The sequence below is a fragment of the Molossus molossus genome, unplaced genomic scaffold (genome assembly GCF_014108415.1).
Source record: "Molossus molossus isolate mMolMol1 unplaced genomic scaffold, mMolMol1.p scaffold_m16_p_13, whole genome shotgun sequence".
Classification (NCBI taxonomy): Eukaryota; Metazoa; Chordata; class Mammalia; order Chiroptera; family Molossidae; genus Molossus; species Molossus molossus.
The window spans coordinates 84,543,935-84,549,911 of NW_023425348.1; the positions used below are offsets into that span (position 1 = coordinate 84,543,935).

At 33.6% G+C, this 5,977-nt stretch overlaps 1 pseudogene; it reads left to right on the forward strand.

The window, feature by feature from the left end:
* The first annotated feature begins 4,398 nt into the window (after positions 1–4,398).
* On the forward strand, positions 4,399–5,282 carry LOC118628690 (annotated as a pseudogene).
* The last annotated feature ends 695 nt before the right edge of the window (positions 5,283–5,977 follow it).

Sequence of the window (5,977 nt, forward strand, 5' to 3'; positions counted from 1 at the left end):
CAATTGGTACAGAAAAAGCATTTAATGAAATTTAGTATCAATTTATCATATATAATTAAACTTTCAGCAATCTAAAAATGAAAAGAAACTTCCTAAAAATTTATAAAAGGCATCTACAATAAAACTTACCATGAAAGAATGAATGCCTTCTCACTAAGACTGAAAAAGGAGAAGGCTTTGTTTTCTCACCATGACTATCATATATCATAATGGAGATCCCAGCTTGTGCAATAACATGAGAGGAATAAATAAAAGACGTAAAATTTTTTTTTAAATAAATTCAAATTCAAATCTCTATTTGAATGAATTGAATTCAATGAATGAATTGAAGATGATACAATCATTTGTGTAGAAAGGGAATCAGTTACTATAACTAATAATTGAATATAACAAAGTCCCTGTAGGGCAGACCAACACACAGAATTCTATTTAATTTCAGTATATAAGCAATAAACAGTTGTAAGTTTAAATAAATATATAATTTATTACTCTAAAAAAAAACAAATAAAAAAGTGTGAAATATAAATAAAGCTTAAAGTTTACTCCTGGGTTACCAGTTTATTACAAAGGATATCAAAGAAAATGAATCAACAACCAGATGAAGAAATTCATAAAACTAGTTCCAAGTGCAAGAGCTTCTGTCCTTGAATTTGAGAGCCAACAGGGTGGCACATGGAAGCATACCCCTCCTTGTGGGTTTTTAGGAAGGTTTCATTACATAGGCACAATTGATTAAATCATTTGGCCATTGGAGATTGACTCAACCTCCAGCCCTCTCCCCTCCCTAGAAATCACGGAGTGAGACTAAAAGTTCCAACTACTGATTCATCAGATGGAATTGTACACAATAAGAATGAGCACACCAGAGATACCTATGACAGTATATCAAGTGAAAGACCCCAGAATCACAAAAAACAATGTATAGGATTTCTTTTACATAAAATAACAAACATAAGTGAAAATAATTTATGCTGTTAGAAGTCAGAATAATGCATGTGTGAATGTGTGTGTGTGTGTGTGTGTGCGTGCAAATGCCTGCACATGCATGTTAAGGGTACAGTTTAATAGAAAGGAGAATGAAGGAGAATGAGGGAATCCTGATAATATTGTATTTATTTTGGTGGTTGCAATTGCTGTTTAATCTGGATTTTGACTACACAGTTGTGTTAATTTTGTAAACAGTTATGATTCGTGTATTAGTTAGTATGTATATTATACTTCAATAATAAGTTAAGTACACCACAAATAAGGGGAAAGAGCTACACACACACACACACACACACACACACAGAGCCATATATCCCATCCTCTTGTGCCTTGAGAATTTTAAAACAATGCAAAAAACATTGTTTAAACATTTTCCCATTATGTCCTCAGCCATAGAATCATAAGAAGACACTCCTTTTAGAGAAGACGAATAAGGCTTGCAAAAACAATAAAATGTTTCTCCTGTAGAAACAATGTTTTGATTCCAGATATCTGGGTGCACTGGAAAAGACTTCACCAAGAGAAACTGAGGAAGGGTAACTAACGTAACTATCTTTGATGAGAATATAAAGATGGCCTATGTCATTAGCAGATACGAATCCCATTAGCTTTGCTTGAACTTTCCAACGCTTTAAGCGTAATTAACTAATTGGATCCTTTCTCCTCAGAGAGATCTCAAAGGACCAAAGAAACCCATAAATTCTTCTTGTTGGATTATGTTAAGAACACATGGGGAGCACAGAGTGATTCCTCATTAGAGGTGAGTGGACTGTGCCTGCTTCTGTAACCTGCGCTGGAGTCCAGGGACTCTTCATGACCCATCACCCTTTTTTCCCCCCTTTATTTATTTTAGAGAGAGAAGAAGTGAAAAGTAGAGGGAGGTAGAAATATCGATGAGAGAGTATATCAATTGGCCGCTTCCTGCGTGCCCCTCACTGGGGAACAGGCCCACCACCTGGGCATGTGTTCTGACCAGGTAACAAATCGGTCAACCACTGAGACACACCGGCTGAACCTATCTCCCATTTTGACTGTTAATTTCCAATACCTCACCTCAGTGACTTAGCCATACCTTAACCACCTGCTTTAATAACTGAAGTTTCAAGGGCTACTTGATGTTGTAAACATCTTTATTATGATCTGTGATGAAAGCTAGACATTTATGTTGATATCCTAAGTTTATACTCTTTGAATGATAAAAAAAAAATGCAACTTCTGAAGAGCTAATTAGCATTAAAAATACTCACCCTCACGACTAAGATTTGTTTTAACTTGGAACTTTAATCAAAATATCAAATACGATATTGCTATTTAGAGTTAATTGGATGTTTCTGAATGTTTAACCTCAAATGACAACATATATTTATAATGTTTACCAGTTAGCTCTAAATTAAAAGTATTTTTTCAATATTTTTATAAACCGTGTAATTTCTCTGTTTAACATTTTCCATGCTTAGCCCAACTTTACAAATATTGTTGAAAGGATCAATATCATTTGAAAGGCACCACCTTTAGTGGGAAGCGAGGCCAAAGCAAACTATTAGAACATAAATTGCATTTCATTGTACCTCCGTCTAACCTGTCCAATAAGAGGATTTTCCCTGCCCCTTATAAGCAAGCCTTGGAAGAGTCTTAGACATGCCATAAAATTGAAACTTGAGTGACGAAATGCACATCTAATGTAAATTGGAAATAAAAAGTTAAAGTGTACACAAATACAGATTTAAGTAAAGAACCGTCTTTGCAAAATAATAAAGCAGGAATGTGCATCATGCCTAAAAACAAGGTTTCTTTTCCACACTTTATTTACTAGCACTTTCTAAAACTTTCTTCCCACTCAGAAATAACATGGGTGTTTAAATAGTTGTATTTAAATTAATATTTTGTTGATCTCTCATTGTAGAATTTATTTATTATCACTTATTTTAGTGTTGAAAGCTGTATTTAGTACAGAATTGGGGAATAATTCAACTTGTGTAAACTCTTGGGATAGTTTTATAGTGAAGGTCCAACGCTAAGCTCTGTCTATTGCATTTGTTACATATTTTGAGTCTTGAGTAAAAACAAATTTAAGAGGTCAGAAACAAGTAATCTTTAATTATCATATAAAATAATAATATAAATATAAACAGAGATCCATGTAAAAAAACAGTTTAGCGTTTCACTATCTCCTATATTTTATCTCATATAGGGAAACTGATTATTTACTAGCGCCGATTTAGAAAACAGTTCCACTTTTTTAAACTCTTATTTATTCCATGAGATTTATAATGCTTTTTATTTCCACTAAAAATAGGTCTCTACATATATTTTCTCTTGAGAATTAATTAAGTATTCCTGAACAAGCCACAAATATTCTGGTTTCTGTCTATGAATTTCCTGATTCTGGATATTTCATATAATTCAATTGTATAATAGGTGGCCTTTTATAATTGGCTTCTTTCACTTAGCATAATGTTTTAAGGGTTCACCCATGTAGTGGTATGTATTGATACTTCTTTTATGGTTGTTTATAATTCATTGTATGAATATACCATATTTGCTATATCTTTTTGCAAATTGATAGACTTTTATATTATTTCTACTTTTGAGTATTATGAACAATGTTGCTATGAACATTTACATATATGTTTTTGTGTAAACTACCCAACATTTTCCATGCTTTGGGTATGAATCTAAGGGTGCAATTGCTGTGTCATACTGGCAATTTTTTGATGATCTTATTGAATAATCTTTAAAATGTTTTCCTAGTGGCGATTCCAAATTAAATTACCTACAAAAATGTTCAAAGGTTCTCATCTTTTCACACTTTTGCCAGCATTTTGTAATTTTCCCTTAAAACAAAATCTTAGGGTATGTAAAATAGTATCTCATTATAGTTTTAATGTGTATATTTCTATGACTAATGTTGTTAAACAACGTTTCATGTGCTTATTGACCACTTGTGTGTTTTTTGTAATAAATGTCTGCTCAAGTTTTTTGCCTTTTCTAAAAAAAAATATGTGGGTTTTTTTACCTTTTTGTTACTGAGTTGTATAAATCCATTGTATGTTGTGTATACTAGAACGTTCCCATATGTATGATTTTCTTCTTTCCTTTGTGTGGGTTACCTTTTAATTCTTTGATCATTTTTTTTTTGGTGCAAAAATTTTATTTTTTAAATTTTGATGAAACTTCAATTTACTTATTTTTACATTTGTTTGTGCTTTTGTGTCAGATCTAATAAACCTATCAAGAGCTGAAAGATGCCTTTGAGCTGCCAAATGTCAGGGTAGCCAATGAAAGCAATAAGCTGTAATGAAAGACTTTTGTCTGTAATCACTAATTACAATGGTAATCTCCGTCATAGCTCATGAAATGTGTTGATTAGGTTTATCTTTCTGTCCATTATAGGTTTCCTGAATGGCTTGGATGGAAAAACACAATCGAACAATGTTGAATGAATTCATTCTAATGGGCATCACGGACCTCCCAGAGTTTCAGGCTCCATTGCTTGGACTCTTCCTCATTGTTTACATGGTCTCCGCGGTGGGTAACCTGGGCTTGATCTTCCTTACCAAGATAGACTCCAGACTACAAACACCCATGTACTTTTTCCTTAGACACTTGGCTTTCACTGATCTCGGTTATTCTACAGTGGTAGGACCTAAAATGCTGATCAATTTAGCTGTAAAACAACATACAATCTCTTATAATTGGTGTGCTACCCAACTTACTTTCTTCATTATATTTATCACTTGTGAAATTTATATACTGTCAGCAATGGCTTATGACCGCTATGTGGCCATCTGTAACCCTCTGCTCTACACAGTCATCATGTCACAAAGATTATGTCACTTGCTGGTGGCAATACCCTATCTATACAGTGTCTTTTTATCTTTGCTGGTCATCATTAAAATTTTCACTTCATCATTTTGTGGCTATAATGTCATCAGGCATTTCTACTGTGATAGTCTGCCATTGATAACTTTGCTCTGCTCAGACACACATGAAATTAAGTTGATCATTCTGATTTTTTCAGCTTTTTCTCTAGTTTCATCTCTTCTGATAGTCCTTGTGTCCTACATTCTGATCCTGGTTGCCATCCTCAGGATGAACTCCTCAAAGGGCAGGCACAAGGCTTTCTCTACCTGTGGATCTCACCTGACGGCCATAGTCATATTCTACGGTACCCTATTCTTTATGTATGTGCAGCCCAAGACAAGTTATTCCTTTGATACTGATAAAATGGCTTCTTTATTTTACACTTTGGTCATACCTATGCTGAATCCCTTGATTTACAGTTTAAGGAATAAAGAGGTGAAAAATGCCCTAACTAGAAACTGGAACATGTGTGCAAATTTTCTACTTAAAATTCACTGTAACATACACTAGTAATAGATTATTATGTATAAGCCAATGTAACCTATAATGTGATTGCTTTAACCTTGTACTGTTGCCTCCATGGGATGGGCAAGAATATATGAATAAGTCTAGAAATAAACAAAATTCTTCATTGTTGTGAAAGTTGAAATGTGTCACTAACAGATAGCTATTTCCTGCTCATACTTCAGATATTAACCTACATTTAATTTCAAATCAGATTGATGCAATTCCTCACATATAGCCAGTTGCATTTCTCTACTACTAAACATTTATTTTTATAAAAACAGGGACTCTGGATATTACATTCACAGTTGTATCTTTAGTGCCTAACATGGTAAAAGGCATTAAAAAGAATGCATGATTAATTTTCTATAAACTGGGTAAGCAAATATTACCATCCATTCCATGTAATACTTACTCAGCAACAATACAGAACAAATGAAACATACAATATCATCAGTGAATCTCCAAGATGGCAAGTGGTATGATATTATTTATAAAACATTCTTCAAGTGACACAATATAGTGATAGAATTAGATTATTATCTGGGAAATTGGGGTATCCCGTTCCCCACTGAATGCTGGGGGGAATTTCTGAGACTAGCACAGGAGAATGAGTGATTTT